The sequence below is a fragment of the Notamacropus eugenii genome, chromosome 2 (genome assembly GCF_028372415.1).
Source record: "Notamacropus eugenii isolate mMacEug1 chromosome 2, mMacEug1.pri_v2, whole genome shotgun sequence".
NCBI lineage: Eukaryota > Metazoa > Chordata > Mammalia > Diprotodontia > Macropodidae > Notamacropus > Notamacropus eugenii.
The window spans coordinates 511,246,547-511,267,661 of record NC_092873.1 but is presented as its reverse complement, the minus strand read 5'-3'; the positions used below and the strand labels follow the sequence as shown (position 1 = coordinate 511,267,661).

The following is a 21,115-nucleotide window of genomic DNA, read 5'->3' as shown; positions in this document are numbered from 1 at the left end:
AACGCATATAGGTTAATAGTGGTTAGAGAATAGCAGAATGATCTAGAAAGTTAAAGGAATGGTGAGTAGGCCTGGAGGCAATAGGAGCTTAACTTCCCTGGGCCCATGGGGGTTGGGGTTGGAAGAGCACTGGAATCCGAAGGGCCTCTCCTCAGACACTAGCAGTGTCAGCTGGGGTGAGTCTCTTAACCTCCTTCTCTTCTCTGACCATAGCTGTCCTCATCCACTCCTGTGGTTTCAGTGATCTCTATGTTGACTCTTGGATGTGCACATCCAGCTCTACTTCTGCAGACATTCATTCTTGGCTTTCCAATTTTCTTTTAGACATGTTGAACTAGATATTCTGTAGACATCTTAAACCCAATGTGTCCAAAATTAAATTAGTTATCTTTTAACCCCAGACTTACCCCTTTCCTAAGCTTCCCTCACCCCCCACACTCAATGTCTTGCCAAGGGCCTGAAATTTCTCTTTTTGCAACATCTCTTGTGTACTGCCTTTTCTTTCCTCCGACACTGCCACAGTCCTGCTGTAGGACCTTCTCACTTCAAGCCTGAACTTTGCAATAGTTGACTAGTTCTCTCTGGTACAGATATCCATTCCAGTCCATCCTCCACTCAGCTGGCCAATGGGTCTTCCCAAAGTACAGCTCTGACCATGGCACCCTCTATTCAATGAGCTCCAGGGGCTCCCTTTCACTTCTATACCTCTTCCTCTTCCTGCTTGGCACCTCCCGTCCCCTGCCATGTACTCTACACTTAGTGTCACTGACCCCTCTGCTGTACCTGCCACAAGATATTTCATCTCTGCATTCTGAGCATTTTCATTGGCCATTTCCCATGCCTGGAAGTTTCTGTCAGGAGGCTTCCTCCAAATCTCAGCTAAAATCTTGCCTTCTTATAGGAAGCTTTTCCCTGTCCTCAGATTTCAGTGTCTTTCCTCTGAGATGATATCCATTGTACTCTATATGTATCTTGTTTGTTCATAGTTGCTTGCTTGTTGTCTGTCCTATTAGACTGTGAATTTATCGAGAACCTTGCCTTTTTTTGTATCCTCAGGGACTTTTAGCACAGTTCCTGGCACATTGTAGTTATTTAATAAATGCTAGATGACTCATTGATTTAACTTTTGTTTGCCTCAGTTTCCTCATTTTAAGAATAATAATAGCATCTGCCTCCCAAGGATTAACTATTGTAAGGATTAACTATAATAATATTTGTAAAAGTACTTAGTCCCTGGTACATAGTATGTGCTATATAAGTCCAGCCTCCCTCTCTTCCTTCCTTTCTTCCTAGTCCTGGTAATAATTTGTTTTCCTTGTCAACCTCTTCAAGCACTCAGTGGGCTATATCACCTAGTCATTGAGGGCCCCCTTGCTGTCCCATGAGAAGATACTGAAGTAGGATAGGCACAGGGTTCTTGGTCCCTTTTCCAGCTCACATGATCATCTTGGGTATCCCCTGTCTCTCCTTTGAGCTGTGAGGTCAGTCACGTGGTCTTCCTGAATCAGTCCTCCTGCCTACACCAGATGTTCTGTGCTAGGCTTGACTCAGACCATCCAGTTGTTTTGACTTGGAATAAATGAGAAAATAGAGACTTTATAATATTTGCCAAAATAAATTGCTATTAGCATAATAGCATAGAAGTGGGTGTCCTGCAGAGGTACATTGTTGCCCTCTTTGTCCTCTGTATGTGCTGTAGTTTGACTATGCTGATGGGAATGATTTGTTGGCTCACATAGAAATGGGAACTCCTTCAGATCTGAGAAGCCCTAGGCTTTTATGCCTTAAGTGGCTAGAAAGGGATCTCAAAGTTTTAAACCTTTGTCCTCAGGACCAATTACATGTTAAAGATGATTTCATTTTTACCCTTTTTAGGGAAAAAAAAGCACCAAGCCTATGTGTTAGTTTTTAGCAGATAGTACCATAATGAGGAGGGAAGGAAGACAGGAGGGGTTGAAGACCATCCCTAGATGTGGATAACAGTTGTGGAAAGAAAGGACATGGCTCTCACCTGTGTGTAGGGGATGCCGTTTGGTTTGAAAGGAGTGGTAAAGGGTTGGAAAGCTGTTGAATAGAACGTTATTGGGAGTCAGGCTTGGTAAGAGAGGAATAAAGAATTTCATGTAGTAGTGTCCAGTGCAATTTTAATTTGGATAGATGTGCTGGATTAGATCCATTAAGTGAAATTTAGTGACTTATTCTCTTCTGCAAAAGGCACCTCAGGAATCCTACCATCACATGGTTTAGGCCCACTTGCAGATTCATGGGGATCCCATAAGTAAGCAGAGATTTAGAGATTCCGAATCTGCTTGTTTTTAAAATTTATTGGGGTATGGGAGGCAGGAACATGTTGTGTATGTCCGGTGAATAAATATAAGAATTTCAAAGCACAATGTATTAAGTGGTTGCTCCCTCTTGTGGCTACAAATGAGAACAATGAATCCTTTTCCAGTTTTTGTGTTGGAAAAATATTCACAGCAGCTAATATAACCTTAAGGAACATTGTTCTCTTTGCCTGTGTTTGAATGAACCCATACAATTTTATTTTTTTATAAAAACCTAGATAAACTGGGAAATTCTTAAAAATCAGTATAAAAATACCAATTTTCTGAGGATGGTACTAATATCAGAAACCACTGGCAAGAAATCATGCAGGCTTTAAGACTTCTATTTCTTGGTTTCTTTATCTCCTGTGCTTTTTAACTACCCTATTTTGACCCCTTTAGAATGTTACCTTTAGAATGTAAGCTCCCTGAAGCAAGGAACTGTCGTTTTCACTTGTATTTTGTATCCCCAGTGCTTAGTACTATATCTGGCACATGGTAAATATTTAAATGGCTTTTGGCTTTCTCCCAAAGGGAATATTGAAGTAGATGATCTTGAAGATCCATTCTGGTTCTAGCAGTCTGGTTAAGTCTTTGGTCTCACCTAAGGGAAACCTGATACTTCTCTCCTTCCTCAAACCCTTTTAAACATACACATATGCACCTACCCACCACCCTACTTTATTTTGTTAGTCAGCCAGTCTTCATTGAGCATTTACTGTGTGCCAGGTATGCCATCTACATAATATCATTAATGTTGAAACAAAAAGCATGCTTTATTTCTGAAATTGTGTTCTGTGTTGCTGTTTTGTAACTTTGGAGTTATTAGTCTTAATTGTAGTAATATCTGGTATTTTAAAAAAAGATGTTCATATGAAGCAATAGAAAAAGAGAAATAATATAAAAGATTACAACTTATTAGCTTTATATGTTTTCTTTGAAAATTTTTATTTTGAACTTAAAAATACCAAATGAGTGTTTCCACATATATATAATAAATAGAACAGAAAAAGAGGATTGTGCACGAAACTGTGAAGATGCAGCTTGTTCTCTTTTAAAAGTACATGTAAGTTCAACCTATAACTTTCAGAGATGCTGTACTTGTCTGTGCTTTTTCTGAATTTCTCTGCATTTTCTTGTTTTTTAAAAAAAGATGACTTTGTGTTATCTTTTCTTTATTTCCTTTCATCCTCCTACCCTATCCTTAGCTTCTTTCTTCCTCACCATCCTCTCCCTCCCCTGAAAAAAAAGAAAGACAAAGATCTTGTAACATAACATTGCTAAGAAAAACAAATTCCCACATCGACTATGACTGTCTGTGTGCTTTTCTTTGAGTCTTTCACCTCTCTGACAAGGGCAGGTAGGTGGTATGCTTCGCCATCTGTGTGCTGTAGTTGGAGATGGTCATTGCATTGATTGGAATTCTCAAGTCTTTTAGAGCTGTTTTTCTTTATAATGTTGTTCTATAGGTTATTCTCTTAGTTCCACTCATTTCACTGCTTCAGCTTATACAGGTGTTTCCAGGTTTCTTTGAAATGGTCTATTAAATCATTTTTAAAAATGATCCAGTAACGTTGCATTACATTCATACACTAGAATTTGTTTAGCCATTCTCTAATAAGAACGTAAGCCTCGTATTGAGACATCGAGATCCGAGGGTATGTACGATTTAGTTGCTTTTGGGCAGGGCTGCCTGCTGCTTCAGAATAACTGCAGAGATTCAGAGTTCCCCCAACAGCACATTACTTTGCCTGTTTTTCAACAGTCCCAGCCAGCAGTTGTCATTTTCCTTTTATTCTCATCTTTGCCATCTGTTGGGTGTGAAGTTGAACTTTACTTGGTTCAATTTGTATTTTTCTCTTTTTTAGTGACTTGAAGAATTTTTTTTTAATATAGTTTGTTGAGGGCTTGGATTTCTTCCTTTGAAAATTGCCTCTTCGTATCCTTTGACCATTTATCTATTGGGGAACAGCTCTTGCTGTCATAGCTAAATTTGATTCGTTTCCGTGTGAGTGCGTGTGTGCATGCATGTGTGCATGCATACGTATGCATGTGTGCGCGCATGTGTGTGTGCATGCTTTGGATATGAGACTTTTTATCATAGAAACTTATTGCTTTGCTCACTTGTTCAACATGAATACAGTAGAATAGGTTTTTTGACAGATGGAATCTCTTCGTAGTTTAGGCCTAATGACTGGGCCATTGAAAAGGCATAAACCAGTCAGAGTACTAATATGATAGATTGTCCTTTCTGTACCTTTAAAAAAACCTGCCTTCTGCTTAGGATAATATCTGACTCTCTTGGTAATGGAATTTGATTATGGGAGTTATCACATGATGTTCCTGGCCAGTTCCAGTACCAGTCGCCAGGGCCTCATCTGATCTGAAAACAGGGTTATTGATTGATGCCTAGGTTTTCTGGCTGTTAGATTTGTATTTGATGTGTGTATCTCAAAGAGCTGTTCAGTTATTTCATTCATGTCCAGTTCTCCGTGAGTCCATTTGGGGTTTTCTTGGCAAAGATCTTGGAGTGGTTTGCCATTTCCTTCTCCAGCTCATTTTACCAGTGGGGAACTGAGGCAAACAAGGTTAAGTGACTTGCCCAGGGTCACACATCTAGGAAGCATCTGAGATGGAATCTGAACTCAGGAAGAAGAGTCTTCCTGATTCTAAGCCCAGCACTCTATCCACTGTGCCACCTTGCTCCACCTATCTAGAAGAGAGGAAAGAAAAACCTTCCCATCTTTATCTTCTGTAAGTTCTTTGTGTTAATGTTTAGACCATTATAACTCATCATTGATTTTGAAGCCTGTTAGCTCTTAAGCAAGAGTAGTAAATACTGGGACTTCAGACTATGTTCATTGGAGTGTTTTTGCTTTTTGGTTCTTCCTTCTTCATGCCTAAGTTTTTGTAGCTAAAGGATTGGAGATTTGGAGCTAGAAAAGACCTTAGAGGAAGCCCTTCATCTAGTTCAATCCTCTCATTTTACAAACGAGTAAACTAAAACCCAGAGATGAGATGTGACTTGCCCGAGGTCATACACAGGGTAGTTAAGTGACCAACGCAGAATCTGAACCTCTAGATCTTGTGACTGCAATCTGGTTCCCTTTCTACTTTCCCACATATCTCCTCAAGAGAATATAGCACAAGGGTGAATGGAAATCACTTTTGTCTTTTAAAAGCAAAGGAATTTTCCACAAAGGCAGAGGAAGGAAGGTTTCCCCTTCATTCTTTATAAATGTGTGTTATCAGAGGGTACCAAGAGAGAACAAGGAAGCCTCACCTGAAGTCCTAGCTCTGTGGCTTCCTAGTGTTAAGTCCTGAGAAACAACAATGACATCCTTATTGATGTTGTGAAGAAGAGGTCCTGTAAAGTCTTAGAGGCAAAAACCAGATGAGGCATAAGGATGTAGGGACAGCTGGCATAGACTGAATAGTTTGGATAGTTTGGAAGTGAAAGGAAAAAATAGGATTATGTTGTTTTCCTCAGTTTGAGGCAGAAGCTCAGTGTGGAAGGAGGGAACCCCAGAGATTCCCAAGAAGCTTGGGCCTAATCGTAGTTTAATATAGAAAAAACTACAGGTAAATTTTAGGTCCTAAGAACTGCTGGAGAAACAAGAAAATTTTTTGGTAGAAATTAGGTTTACATCAAAATCTGAGACCATATGCTAAGCTAAAAATGAAGATATGACATGAATATCGCAGCATAAGAAATTTATAAGCGAGATCATAAACCTGTTGCATCTGTGAACAGAGAATAAAATATTAACCAAACAGGAATAGCGATTGCTACAGAAAATAAAATAGGGAATTTTGATTACATGAAATTGAAGTGTTTTTGCAGAAACAAAATATGACATCTAGTCAGTCAGCAAGCATTTATTAAGTGGTCACTATATGCCAGGCATAATGCTGAGCGTGGGGATTCAAAGGAAGGCAAAAAACAATCCCTCACCTTAAGAATGGGGAAGATCACATGCAAATTACAACGTATGTAAAGAATATATACAGTACAAATGGGAGGTAATATCAGAGGGAAGGCAAAAGCAGTGGGGAGTTGAGGGGAAGGGGAAGTTGTGAAAGGCCTTTTGCAGAAGATAGAATTTCAGCAGAATGTTCAAGGAAACCAAATGGCAGAGGTGAGTGAGAAGACCCAGAGTGGGGAAATGTGTAAGAGTGAGAAGTCATCCATATCCATCTCTGCTTTCCAAGGCCAGTCTTGTTTCCTGTTTACTCTGTGGCCTCTGATCCTTTGATTTCTTAGTTCTCTCCCAAGTCATTACCCCTACTCTCACCACATTCTCCTTGTTTGCTGAATCTTGAATCCTCTAGTGAGCCAGTTCAGCTCTACACTGTCCTCTTCTCTTGAGTCTTTTCTCCCTTTATCATATTACCAATTGTGCCCAGATCTGCTCCTTTTGCTACCACACATATGTTGCTGATTAAATTGAACAATTATTTTTACTGGTCCATTACAAATTTATGTTTACATAACCTCACTTGGGCCATCACTGCTGCTAGACAATCATTCTGTACTTTCCTAAGCAGCTCCCCATCCTACTTTCTATAGCAGCTCTTCCAGATGTTTTCATCCCTCCTCAAACCTTCCATGACTCCCTCTCTTCTCACCCTCTTAGCTGAGAACCTTGCCTCCTATTTTATTGAAAAAATTTGAGGCCGTTTGTTGAGAACTCTCTCTTCTCCCCTCTTTCTCATCTTATATTACTCATGCCTTCCTTTCCCCCTTCGTCTTTGTATTATATGCCCATGACAAACATGTTCATGTCCCCTTCATTCTCAAAAACCCCCCTTACTTGATCCAGCCACACCTGCTCACTGTTGTTCCATAGCTCCCCTCCCTTTTGTGGCTAAACTGTTTGAGAAGGCTGTCTCCCATAGAGGATGCCTGCACTTTGTCTTCTCTCAGTCTCATCTTAACTCTTTTCAGTCTGGTTTCTGACCTCATCATTCCACCAATACTGTTCTCTCCAAGGTTACCAATGATTTCTTCATTGCCAAATCCTGTGACTTTTTCTTAATCCTCGTTCTTCTTGATCTCTCTACAGCCTTTAACCCCATTGATCACCCTCTTCTCCTTGATACTAGATCCCTGTAGGTTTTTGGGATGCTACTCTCTCCTGGTTTTCCTCTTATTTGGCCATTGGTCAGACTCTTTTGCTGGATTTTTATCCAGGTCTAGCTTGTTAACCATAGATGTCCCACAGGACTCTCTCCTGGACTGTTTTCTCTTCTCATCATATACTATTTCAGTATATGATTTCCAATTTTCAGATTTACTTATTCAGCCTAACCTTTTTGCTGACCTCACTTTCTCATCTCCAGCAGCCTTTTAGACTTCTTGACTTGGCTGTCCTATAGACACCTTAAACTCAACATGTCCAAAACTGAGCATATTATCTTTCCTCCCATACCCTCCCCCTTGAGACATTTCCATTGCTAGTCATCCAGGCTTGATACCTAGGTGTCATCCTTGACTCTTAAATCTGAACTCATTCCCCATATCCAATCTGTTGCCAAAACTTGTCAGTTTTACTTTGCAACATCTTTCAAGGACACCCTCTTCTCTCCTCTGCCAATGCTACTTTCCTGTTGCAGGTCCTCTTCTCCTCACTCCTGGACAATCACAATAGCCTACTAGTTGCTCTGTCTGCCACAAGTTTTTCCCTACTTTGGGCTACCCTCCATTCAGGTGCTAAATTGATTTTTCAAAAGCATATAGGATCATGTCAGTCCTTTATTCAAGAAGTTTAGCTGAGTTACATAACAAAGGATGTTTAATATTGCCTTTTAAACCCAGTGGCATTTTTTCTTCTCTCATCCACCTTGACTCTTCTGTGGAATTTGACATTTTTGATCACTCTGTCCTTCTGAGTTCTCTCTTATCTGGGTTTTCATGATTTTGGCTAGTTCTTCTCCTGCCCATTAGAGATATTGTGAAGGCAGAACTAACAGAATTTGGCAGTGGATTGGATTTGTTGGGTCAGTGTGAGTGAGGAGTCAAGGATACAGAAAAAGAAGCTAAGCCAGAGGTTAAGCAACTTGTCCAGGGTCACACAGCTAGTGAGTGTCTGAGCCTAGAGTTGAACTTGGGTCTTATGGACTTCCAGGCCACTCTGCCACCCACCTGACTTTAAATTCTAGTTAATAAACCATTCCTTTATCCTGTGCAATCTTTCTCTAATATTATCAAAATGCCATTTGGACTTGATAAGTAAAATAACGTCTGAATGTTTTGAGCTTGAGTTTAGAGATCACATTGAACCAATGTTTGAAGGTGAAAATTACAAATACCTTGGTCTTCTGATAATACACATCGAATATAAATTATCATGGAGGAAGCTGGGCCCAAATCTGTTAAGGAACTTGTAGCTTCCTTGAAATCAAAGCTCACTGGGAAGACCACATGCAAAGCAATTAACACCTTTGCAGTACCAGTATTAATGTACATTTTTAAGAACTATAAAATGGACAATAACAGATTTGGAATATATCCCCCCCAAAATTAATATGATCTTAGTGGGGCTCCTGACCTCAAAGCAGTAAGAGAAAGAGTAGCACTGATCCAAACTGCACTCTTCCAGAGCAGAGAGGAATTGTGGCATTTACTGATATCTCAGCCTCTGAAGGTCTTCAGGTAGACGACCTTTTCTGCAGATGTAATATCCCAGTACATTTACGAAGAGAAGTTGTTTTATCTGATTGTGTAATTGTCTGTGACATACTGAATGTGAAAGAATAGCTCTGCCCCAGACCTTTTATATCTCAGTCCTGTTTTTTAAAAAAGGAGATGATATTAAGGGTTGTTTATTTGTAACCTTACAGAGCACATTCCTAGGAGATGCAGCGAATGCAGAAAGACTAACTACCATTGAGTGACCTCAAGCAATCATTTGGAATACTTTGACCCTCCCGCAGTTTTGTCTTTTCCTTCTGAGTCTTGCCTATATTAGAAAGGAGGAGAGGCCGGTAGTAGAAATACTTGACTCCCAGACAGACCTCAAGTCCATCCTTGGCTCCGCCATTCACTAGTGGCCAAAATCATTCTAGCTCTCAGTTTTCTTCTCTGAAAAGTGGAGATAATGTTTACAACACCTATCTGACAAACTTATTAGGATTTGATAACATGTAAATTGTTCTGTGACTATAAATTGCTGAAATAAACGAAGTCATCTTATGAGGAGAAAGCAGTGTCTGTGTTAGAATGCCTTTATAAAAAAAATTAGTTACTACTTCTTGTCCTAAAATATAAGCCCATTATTTCCTGTGGAAGCTTAAATGAGATCATTTTGCAGTTTAGCACTAATGGGAAATAGTGCGCCAAAGGAAAGGAAAATCCCCTCCGAGAGAGCCTGTTTCCTATTGTTACTGTTGCCGCAGTTAATTCAGTGAAATGCATTTAAATACATGAATGATACTTTTACTAACACCATCAAGTTATTTTCAATAAGCATCACTTTTTGATTAAAAAATTATTTTTCTTTTTGGGTGCAACATAGCTAATATGGAAATATGTTTTGTATGATTTCTCCTGTATAATAGCTATCATATTGTTTGCTTTTTCAGTGAGTGGGGGAGGAGTCTGAGGGAGGGAGAGAATTGGGAACTCAAAATTTTGAAAAATAAATGATAAAAATAAAATACTGTATGTTACAGGAGATAGCTTTCTGGGAAGGGGAAGGAGGGATCCTGGAGGAAGTTATGATGATGTGAAAAAAGAGACACCAGTGGTAAACTTATTTATATATACGTTTTTTAAATGCTAATAATGAAGTAAAAGTTTATAGATGATCTAAAAACTGTGATGATTTGCATCCAGTGCCCACTCTTCCAGCCCTCTGCCACAATGACTCCAGAAGTAGTTTAGGACTAAAGGCTACTTGGTGTCTTGTTTCATGGATTGCTAAGGATAAAGTACATAATATAGAACAGTTACTTCTAGCTTAAAGAGAATATTGTTGAATGCCCCCACTCCTCACCCCCCACCTGTGTGAGTGAACAGCTCACTTGTGGTACAGTCATGGAATAAATAGATATTCACAGCTGTCACTTTCTCCCTTCTTCCTCTTTATCCTAGAGATTTGTTTCTGTGTTTGGAATTCAAGACACAGACATGGTTGTATATATATCCACCCCCAAAGCTTTGCATCTGAAGTGGAGTTGCGACATGTTGGTTTGAGTTCATGGAAAGAAGATGCTGCCAGTGTACCTGTGGCTGCCAGTGTCTGACACTCTTCTGACTTTGTTCAGCTGGAATAATCCTTCAAACATTTCGGGGTGCTTTTGAGGGCCTCATTAGGGAGGTGGGGGAGGGAAGGAATCTTGAAGCTTTATAAATGGCCCTAATTAATGGCTGTGCTTAATCTCTGCAATTTTGAATTGTGTTAGTGCCTGGGGAACTTCAACTCATTCACTTAAACCTTCTGAGATTCAGTGACAGCATCAGCATTTGTATCCTTTATGGAAATGGCTTAGTCTTTTGCAGTTTTTGGATTCGGCTCTCCTCAATTCTTCATTGTTCTCGAATAATTTCTAGTATATTGATTGAAATCAAGTGGTCATTGTGAGGAAGATGATAATTTCAGTGTGCTCTGATGTGATTAAATCATATTTGGGATAAACCACATTTTAGGAAGGACACTAACAGCATGTCTAGAAGTATTCCCCAAGCTGATGGAGTGGGATGAAACAATTCAGACCACATGAGGCTCAGGTGAAGGAGGTGGGGACATTCATAATGACATAGAAAACCGTTGAAGGGTTATGGTTGTGATGAGATTTGTATATATCTGGTATATCTGTGGAAGAGGAATTAGATTTATTCTCTTTGGGTCAGGGAACAAAATTAGAATCACTGTATGAGAAAATGAAAGGAAGATGATTTCAGTTTAGTATAAAGGGATAATGGTGCTAAGTGTTAAACTGGATTTTACTATTACACACATATCCCAACTCCATACTCAAAGGCTCTCATCAAAACCAGGGGGTAAATATTTAACAACTGGATCTCTTTCTCCAAAATTGTATGCAGGGCAGCCTTTTAAATTTGATCTGAATGATTAACATTATTCTCCATCATTTTCTAGATTCTAGACAATCTACAGAACAATAAGTCAAGCCCTGATTTGTAGCATTTGCTGATTTCTAAGGTGTAAATGCTCACACTGAAAGTGTGTGAGCTGACACTACCATGACCTTTATTGCAGTCATCTGTCATTCAATCTTTTCTGGTTTTGTAGCTTCTCCTAGATCTTCATCCAAAGCTTTCCATCATTTCCAGTCTCTTTTCTTCTCAGTATCTTCCCAGGCCATTGCCCTTGCTCTGATTTCACTTTCTCCCCTTTCCAGTCTTGATCTTTAGGTTGATTAGTTCACACTCTACTCTTGAATACCCTTCCCTCCCCCTAGCCTCTTGCCATCCAAGTCTTACCAAACTTGTATTTTGGATTACTTCCACATCTGTTCTACAGAGCCAGAGTAAACCGTTTAAGGGCACCACCATCTTCTCAGTTACCCAGATCTGTAACCTTAGTGTCATCTTCAGCTCATCAGTCTTATGTACTCCACATGTTTTTTTTATCACTGGATCTTACACTTTTTACCTCCATAATATCTCTTATGTTGGCTTTTCAGCACTTATATAAACACCTAGTTCAAGCCCTCATCACCTGTGACCTGGACTGTTGAAATAATCTCCAGATGTTCCTTCATTCCTCAAGTCTCTCCTTATTTTAATCCATCTTCAACATCTTACAGTGGTTTTCTCAAAGCTCACATCAGACTATTATTTTCCTTCTCAATAAACTCCATTTTCACAACTCTGAGGTACCACATCACACCTATAAGATTGGCAAACATGACAGAACAAGAAAATGATAAATGCTGGAGAGGATGTGGGAGAGTTGGAACACTAATTCATTGTTGGTGGAGCTGCGAGCGCATCCAACCATTCTGGAGAGCAATTTGGAACTATGCCCAAAGGGCTACAAAAATGTGCATACCCTTTGACCCAGCAATATCGCTACTAGGACTATATCCCCAAGAGATCATAAAAATGGGAAAGGGTCCCACATGTACAAAAATATTTATAGCAGCACTCTATGTAGTTGCCAAAAACTGGAAGTCAAGGGGATGTCCATCAATTGGGGAATGGCTGAATAAATTATGGTATATGAATGTAATGGAGTACTATTGTGCCATAAGAAATGATGAACAAGAAGACTTCAGAGAGGCCTGGAAGGACTTATATGACCTGATGCTGAGTGAAAGGAGCAGAACCAGGAGAACTTTATGCACAGCAACAACCACAGTGTGTGAGAGTTTTTTTCTGGTAGACTTAGATTTTTGTAATAACACAAGAACTTCTGAAAAAAAAAAAAATCCCAATGGTGGACCTCAAGGCAAAATGCCTTCCACACTCAGAGAGAGAAATATGGAAGTCACTCACATAATGTAGCAGATCATGTTTGTGTATGTGTATCTGTTTGTGTATCATGTTCTGATTTGTTATACGATTTCTTTCATTTATCTTAGTCTGACTACATAGCATGACTATAGTGAAAATATACTCAATAGGAAAGTATATGTAGAATCTATACAGAATTGTATGCAGTCGTGGGGAGGGAGGGGGGTAGTGGGGGGTAGGTGGGGGGGATAAAATCTCAATTGTATGGCAGTGATTGTTAAACATTAAAAAAATAAAAAAAAAAAATAAACTCCATTTTCCCCTCTAGGATCAAATATAAATTTTTTTGTTTGGCATTTAGAGCCCATTACATTATAACTTCAACCTATCTTCCTAGCTTATTACTTATTATCCCCCTTTATGTACACAATAGACCAGTGAGACTGCCTTTTTTACTGTTCCTTATATATTGCGCTCAATTTCCCCTCTCTGTCCCTTTGTACTGATTATTTGCTATATGTGGAATGCACAGTTCCATCCTGACCCCTCTTAGAATCTCCAGTTCATTTCATGACTCACTTTAAAGGTCACCTTCTACATGAAGCTTTTCCCAAACCCTTTCCCCATCTGTTAGGGCTGATCTCCTTCTAATGAGTAGTATGTAAGTACCTATTGGCTCCCTGAGTAGAATCAAAGCTCCTGAAGGGCCCAGGACCTGCTTTACTTTTGTCTCTATATCTCCAGTGCCAAGTGCGGTGTGTGGCACGTAGAAGGTATGTAGTAGGTGCTTGTTGATGATATCCCTGTCAGCATGTATTTTTCTGTTTAGGCTTTTCTGAGCTTTAAATAATCTACTTCTCCGTGGGTGACTGAGTTGTAATAGGTGGCCTCTGATGTCTCTTCTATTTCTGAAATTCTTTGATTCCGTGTTGCAGTTGTGTAATATAAGCTCTTTGAGGGCAAGAGTTGTTAGGTATTTCTTTATATTTCCTGCACCTAGTGTATTTCTTAATATACAGAAGACATTTAATGAGTTTATGCTGAGTTGAAATAATCTTTGCTCTCACACAGTTTGTATTTTTTCATTGATTTTTTTTTGGAGAAAATATTTCAGAGAGTTCAGGAAAAGTATAGATGGGATCCATTGGATTTAAGTTCTGTTGGGCAAGTCTGCATGGAAGTGATAAAAATGGATTTCTCAAAATTCAAAGAGAAACGATTTCTACCAAGAGTGAAAGGGTCTCGTATACAGGTTAGCTTCCTTAGCAGTCCTGGTGAGGCCTATGTTCCCCTTCTTGGGGTAATGTTTTTAAATCTAAAAAAAAAAAAAAATGCATAGGACTACAGAGGAAACCAATGATATTGAAAGTCATAAATTAAAACAAAAACAAGTTCAGGAACCCCAGGTTAAAAACTGCTTTTTAAGTGAGAATAATATGTATACCCAGAAAAACCGTCTATGAAATTTCCCCTCCATCTTGAGAAAAACAAACAAAACTCCTGGAAACAAGCATAGTCAAACAAAACAAATTTCCATACTGGCCATGTTGAAAAGTATGTGTCTAATTTTGTATATTTTTCCATCTGTCAGAAGGTAGATGGCATTCTTTTATCAGTCCACTGGAATTGTGGTTGATCCGTGAGGTGTGATTAGAGTTCTTAAATCTTTCAAAATTGTTTGGCAGAAAAATTGGAAATGATAAATGTTGGAGGGTCTGCTGTTTTGTACAAAATAAGGAGTACAAAATAGACTGTCAGAGAAACCTGGGAAGACCTGTATGAATAGATGCAGAATAAGTGAGCGAAACCAAGAAAGCAATTTATACTGTAACACCAACATTGTAAAAAGCAGAAGATTTCATATTTGATCCTGGGGGTAATAGAGAGCTACTGGAATTTATTGAATAATGTGATGACATCAGATCTTCCAGCTTTTTTGAAAGATTAATTCAAAAGTTAAGTGAAGAATTAAATGGAAAGGGGAGAGACTTGAGGGAGGGAGACCAGCTAACAGGCAATTTTAGTTGTCTAGGTGTGAGGTGATAAGGGCCTGTACCAGTGCAGAGGAGAGAAGGGGGTCATACGTGAGAGATTCTTATGAATATAATAATAGATTTATCAGAACTTGGCAACACATTGGATATGAAGGATGAGAGAGTGAGGGGTCAAGGATGACACCTAGGTTGTAAGCCTAGGTGACTGGGAGGATGGTGGTATCCTGGACTATTTAAGTTTGGAAGGGACAGAGAAAAGGGGAGGAGATGAGGAAGTCAGTTTTGGACATGTTAAGTTTAAGATGTCTGCCATCACTAGTCTATAATATGTTTCCTATTTCTCTGAAAGTAAGACAAGGAAGGCAGAAGAAACATCTATCTTCACTAGTCTTTGGAAATATCAAAAATAATTGACTAGCTCCATCTTCTGTGATGGCTCAGTGACCACTAACTGTGACTATCTGCATAATAGTCAACTCTTCACTTCTGTAGTGATAACTGTTTGTATCTGATTAAAATTAAGACTGTTTAAAAAAAAAGTTTAAGATGTCTTCAAGCCATCCATTTTGAGATATTTAATAGGCAGTTGAAGATGTGAGAATCATCAGCACAAAGATGATAGAGTATTTTACAAAATTTGTCTGAGGTTACTGCTTTCTTAATATTAAACAAAGGCCTATCTTGGTGCTTTAAATGATCTTCCCTAACCCAAAGGCACTGAAGAAAGGAAAAAGGAAAGAAAAATAAAACTTATAATTTCTGATTTCTATGGTTTCACTCAGCACTCTTGGAGCTCTTTCTATGGGGATTTAGGACCTGGGGTTATCTGAAAGTCATCTCTTCACCTTTAGGTGAGAAAATAAACTGTCCAGGGTGAACATTCTTCCATGATTTCCTGGAACATAGGACCCTTCAGTTGGAGTTTGGACAAAATCTTTAGGTTTCTTGTTCTCTACAAGGCACACTAGTATTTCTTTATCTATCCTTGTATCATAAGTTGCTGGTAACAGTTTGGTGAGGATGTGGCCGAGGAGACAAGACCCATTGTGAGAGACAGACTGAAGTGAAGGAGCACATATTCTTAGACCTGAGGGGCAGTAATAGAAGTGAGACAGTCCCCAGTACTGTTGAGGACATAAACTACTTTAGCTGGCAGGAATCAGTAGCAACAATTGAAAGGAGGAATTAAAAAGAAAAACCCAAAATTAGGGCCAAGCTGTGTAGTAAAGAGAGGAGATGATGGAGGAAAAAATGTAGAAACATAACATAGTCCCTAAGAATAACTTCAGAAGCACAAAAACACAAGGTAAATTCAGGCTGTTGTGGGAAATTGACAGGATTAAAAACAAACTATGGAGAAAATGAGTGGGGTCACAGAAGGGCTAGAACTTCAGGTCAGGGTGAATAGGACAATAGTAAAAGAATGGCAGAGCTTTTTGGCACTTACCTTGCTTCCATTTTCTCTGCCAGCCTTCACAGAGGCCTACACCAGTGACTCATTGTGGCTTGGAGATGGCCCTGAGTTCTCATATTTGGTGAATGAATGCCAAGGTCATATATGGAGAGACTCACTAGGCATTTAAGATGAATTCTTTATCCTTAACAATCTGTGAAACAAATAAAAATATCAAGTGGCCCTCAGTTCAGTTTTTAGACCATCTATAAGCTTTTACTTGGTTTTTGGTACTTAAAATTTTTTCAGAAAGTTATTATTGATGCCTTTTATTTTTACATCATCATAATTTCCCCCCAGTATCTCTCCTTCCCCTTCCCAGAGAGCTATCCCATGTAACAAATAGTATTTTATTTTAAATGTGTTCTGGATGCACCCATGCCCCCTCCTCTTACTCCCTCCTCGTGTCACAGACCTCTCCTGCCAACCTCCTAAGCTTTCTTGGGCTGGAAATATGTCTCATCTTAACCTTTTGTTGAGTATGCCACTCCAGAAATCAATTTGATGTTTGGCAGGGAAAGTTGGGAGAGTTTGGCTTGAATGCTCTCTCTATTCAGTCATCTTGGCCTCAAACAGTATTTTTTAAAGAGAAAAAAGGGGGAAGATCAGCACAGTGGATCAGTGCAGTGTACCGCACCTGTGGACCTCCTGTCTCTTTATTCAGTCAAGATGAATTTTTATACTTAGGCTTCCACTTCAGTTTTTTTTGGTGTGTGTTTGGTCTTTCTGTTTACATTATTGTAGTCATTTTGTCTCGTTCTGTGGGTCTGCTTACGTCACTCTGCGTAAGTTCATGTAGATCTTTCCATGCTTCTCTGTATTCATCTCTTCCATCATTTCTTACAGCTCAGCAATATTCCATAACATTCCAATACCATAATTTGTTTGACTGCTCCCCAGTTGATGGGCATCTATTTTGTTTCTGATTCCTTGCTGTCCCCAAAAGTGCTACTATATTTTGGTGTATTTGGGGAACTTTATTCTGATCTTTGGTTTCCTTGGGCACAAGTCCCATAATGGAGTCTCTGGTTCACAGGGTGTGGGCATTTTAGTGACTTTATTTGCATTATTCTACGTTGCTTTCCAAAGTGGTTGTACCATCTCATAGCTCTCCCAGGTTGTTGATGCTCTCAATGTGAGAATCTTATCCTGTGAGCAATGAGTCGACACACTGGAGTAACTGAAATGTATCACTCCTTACATTCCAGTTATAAAGTCTTTGTTAAGAGCTCACCACATGCCAGGCACTCTACTAAGTACTGGGAATGTAAATGCAAGCAAGAAGGAAAGACAGTCCTTGCCCTCCAGGAGATTTCATTCTAAAGGGGTGAAGACTGAACTAAAGGGAAGTTCTAAAGGGAACTGAAGGGAGGGGAGGCTGTGGAAATGAATAAATAAGAAATAAGTGAAACATGAAGGATGGCTCACAAGTAGTCCTTGGGGAGGCACATAAAGGAACTGGCTGGGTTGGTTTTATTGTTCCATTGAAGACAGCCAGAAATGTCATTTCATGGGTCATTTGGTCACCTTTTATTAAGAAGTTCAAGATAAATGCTTCATTTTCTGTAACAATATCTTTTGCAGAGGATTAGGGAAGTTATAAAAACTTGGTAAGACACTCCAGATTAAATCAATATATTTTAATACTTGTTTTCAGTGAAAGGGTGGGAGCAGATGAGAATTATCACAAATATATTTGAAATCATAGATCAGGAATAAGGAATGAGAGAAGCCAGAGACTGATGCCTATACATCATGAATACTTATTTGAGAACAGAATTGATGAGTGCCAGACCTGGTGCCAACTGATATCACAAAAAATGAAACTGATTATATTTTAATAGATAGGAAAGGGCATGCTGTTAGTTTGGGAGTCCTTACTGAATCAACTGTCTGTACAATCATGATACGGCTTGATCAAACAATTATAAAAAATAGTAAAAAACCAGAAGAAGGATGATGAAAAAAGTTATTTCATGCAACTGAAGCAAATCATTCCTCCCCTATTGAAAAAAACTATTAATAATGAAGGATGAGTAATGAATTGGGAAAAAATGATATAGAAAAAGCTGTAATCATTTTATATTGAAATTGACTAATATAAATCAGTTATTACTCAAATAATTTGTTACGAAGCATTTGCTTCAAAAAAGCCATCTTGAAGGCTTTATTCCAACAAGGTGTTTTCTATCCATAGGTCAAAATTATTCAAGATTTCTTACATGATATGATGACAGAATGAAACTTGTTTAACTGTTGGCACATAAACATCCGGCAAGGGATAAAGCAGGGAGAAGTATGCTCCTCAACTATGCTTGCCACTGTGATGGAGAGTTCAAGTTGAAGAGGTATTACTGATGCCTGTTGAGATATTTCAGATATATTTATTTGCAGATGACATAATGCTATTTCATCATGCTGTGAAACATAACAGAGCCTCCGAGAAAAGAACTTAGGAAAGGGTCCTCCCATCACCCATTAAAAATAGACGTGATGGAAGAATTCCCTGGCTTGTTATATGGAGTTAAATGGGTTGAGCCCCTCAGGCAGAGCTTGAAAATGCTTAGGGCGATAGGCAAGGGTCATGGGCTAAGTACTCATGGCTGGTTTTCTACATTGGACAATAGAGAGGGACAGTGGAGATCAGAGGGACAAAAAGAAGCTAAGGGACTTTGCATATCATTAGAATGTCAGCCATTCTGGTCTTGGTCACTTAAACTCATCAGGCGGAAAGGGTGGACATCTTCTAGTTAGCTTCTTATGCTTAAGCAAGTGTGCTTACAACCTGTAGTTTAAATTCTGGAGCTTAATATCAGAAAGAATCTGTCTAACCTTATCTGATTATCCCCATATATAAGATATGTAAAATATGCACTAATATTAGTTGACTAGACTGACTAAATCTATGTTAATAGACAAGTTTAACAGAAATATTCATTACCGCTAAACTGAATAATTCTGATTGGAAAAAAATAGGGGTTAAATTAAACTTTTGACATATCCTTCAGTTAATATATTTAGGATGTATAGTTCAGACTGTATAGTTTCAGCATTTAACAAGTGGAAGAGAATGGGCTGTATTGCCTTCAGCAAATGTTGCAGATTTCTAAACTTTTCCAGAAACAAAGGCCCATGTTTTTACTGCCAGTATTCTACCAGTGTGCATTGAGAGGCATAGTGTCTAGGATGAGAGAGGGTGAAGTGTCTGGCCAGTGAGGGCATAGATAGTTCTGATGTGATCAAACGCACCTTCATCATTATGTTTGACTATAGGCACTGTAGTTTTAGAAAGATACTGAAATGCCACTGAATTGAACATTCTTCAGAGGAGTTAACTTAGGTGGTGAAAGGCCTCAGTTCATGCCATTAGAGTCTTGTTGGAAGGGCTGGGCGTATTCTGCCTTGTAAAGAGAGGACTGAGTAGACATATGATTGTCCTCTTCAAGCTCCGAAAGGACCTTTGGTACAAGAAAGTGGGATTTTAGCTTTTCCTGAAGGACTGAGCTCTTTAGAATGGATAGAAATTTTGGGGAAGCAGATTTAGGGTCAGTGGAAGGAAAAGCTTCCTGACGCCCAAATAGGAATAGCTGTTCAGAAGTGGAATGGGCTGCCCTCACAAGAAGTTTTTCCTTCTCATTGGTAGTTTTTCAGTAAAGGCTGAATGATGCCTTGCTGGGGATTTTCTTAGGGGCATTCTTGCCAGGTATGATTTGTACTGCATAGTTCCTGAGAGAGCTTATATTATGACTGAATCTTGAAGGCAAATTTAAGTGATATTTATTCAACCTTGCATGGTTTGTATGTAATATATTTTAGCTAGGTTTCTCTTAAAAGATTGGAGAATAATTAAAAATTTGGCTTTTTTCAGTTATCTGAAAAGTTCTGTTTATACTATGTTTCTGTAGGCTTAGAGCTATTGCAATACAGCATTTTATTGTGTGAAATGATGTTTCACTTTTTCTCTCCGTTCAGTCTCCTAAGATTTAGCTGCCAATTTTTTATCATATCATACTTTTTTTTTTTTTAAAGAGGAATAAAGGATAAAGGAAGCCTCTTGGCCTTTGTCCTTCACTTAGGTTATTTGGGGAAAGCTGGGCCAGAGTACCAGCCTTACCAAGAGTGAAACGGTAGCATTATGGAGGATTGAGTTGGACCCTGAGTTTCCGCAGTGGTCTAGAACCGTCCCTTTGTATACTTCTCCCTACGCTACCTTCCTTCTGTGGTGACTTTGAAGAGAAGTGTGAGTACATGTGGAAGATGGACAACACTTTCTGGCTCAGGTGTTTTCTCTGTTGGTAGGAGTTATTAGCCTTTTTTCAGCTTATCAAATTATCTCCTAATCCTAATTGACTTCCATGAAACCTTTCCTGAAATCTCATCTTGGCCTTCCTTTAGCGTTTGGTTCGTAGAGCTAGACCTGGGTGGCCTATCAGAGACCACCATTTTTCTTTGACAGATGAGGCAGAGACCGAGTGACTTTAAAGTGAGTTTCTAAAGGTCACACAATCTTGAGAGGCAGATTTTGAGTCCTAGTGCTCTCTCTTGCATTGTATCATGATTGTTGTGTTATATATATATATTCATGGTTTTCTGTTATTTATATATTTGTACGTCTTTAGCTTTGAATGCCTTCCTAAAAGGGATCTTTTATGGTTTTCTCCTTGCCTCTGTTAAGAGCTCTTCCACAGTGCAAGCAAGGTCTATTACAATAAGTCTTGCTGAGGTGTTGAGGCAGCTGGTGATGTAGTGGATAGAGTCCTGGCCTGGAAGCAGAAAGACCTGAGTTCCTATCTAATCTTCCACACTTGCCAAGAGTATAACTCTGGGCAGCTGCAGTGTGGATGGGAGGAAGGGTGTGAAAATAATTTTACTGGTGGAATATTAATGACGCATAGGTTGAATCAAGGAGGTTAAAAAGACA

At 39.1% G+C, this 21,115-nt stretch overlaps 1 protein-coding gene across 2 annotated transcripts in view; it reads left to right on the top strand.

Moving 5' to 3' along the window:
• FAF1 (Fas associated factor 1) overlaps positions 1-21,115 on the top strand; it is a 466,037-nt gene that overhangs the window by 30,737 nt on the left and 414,185 nt on the right. The gene's annotated exons all lie outside the window — the stretch shown is intronic.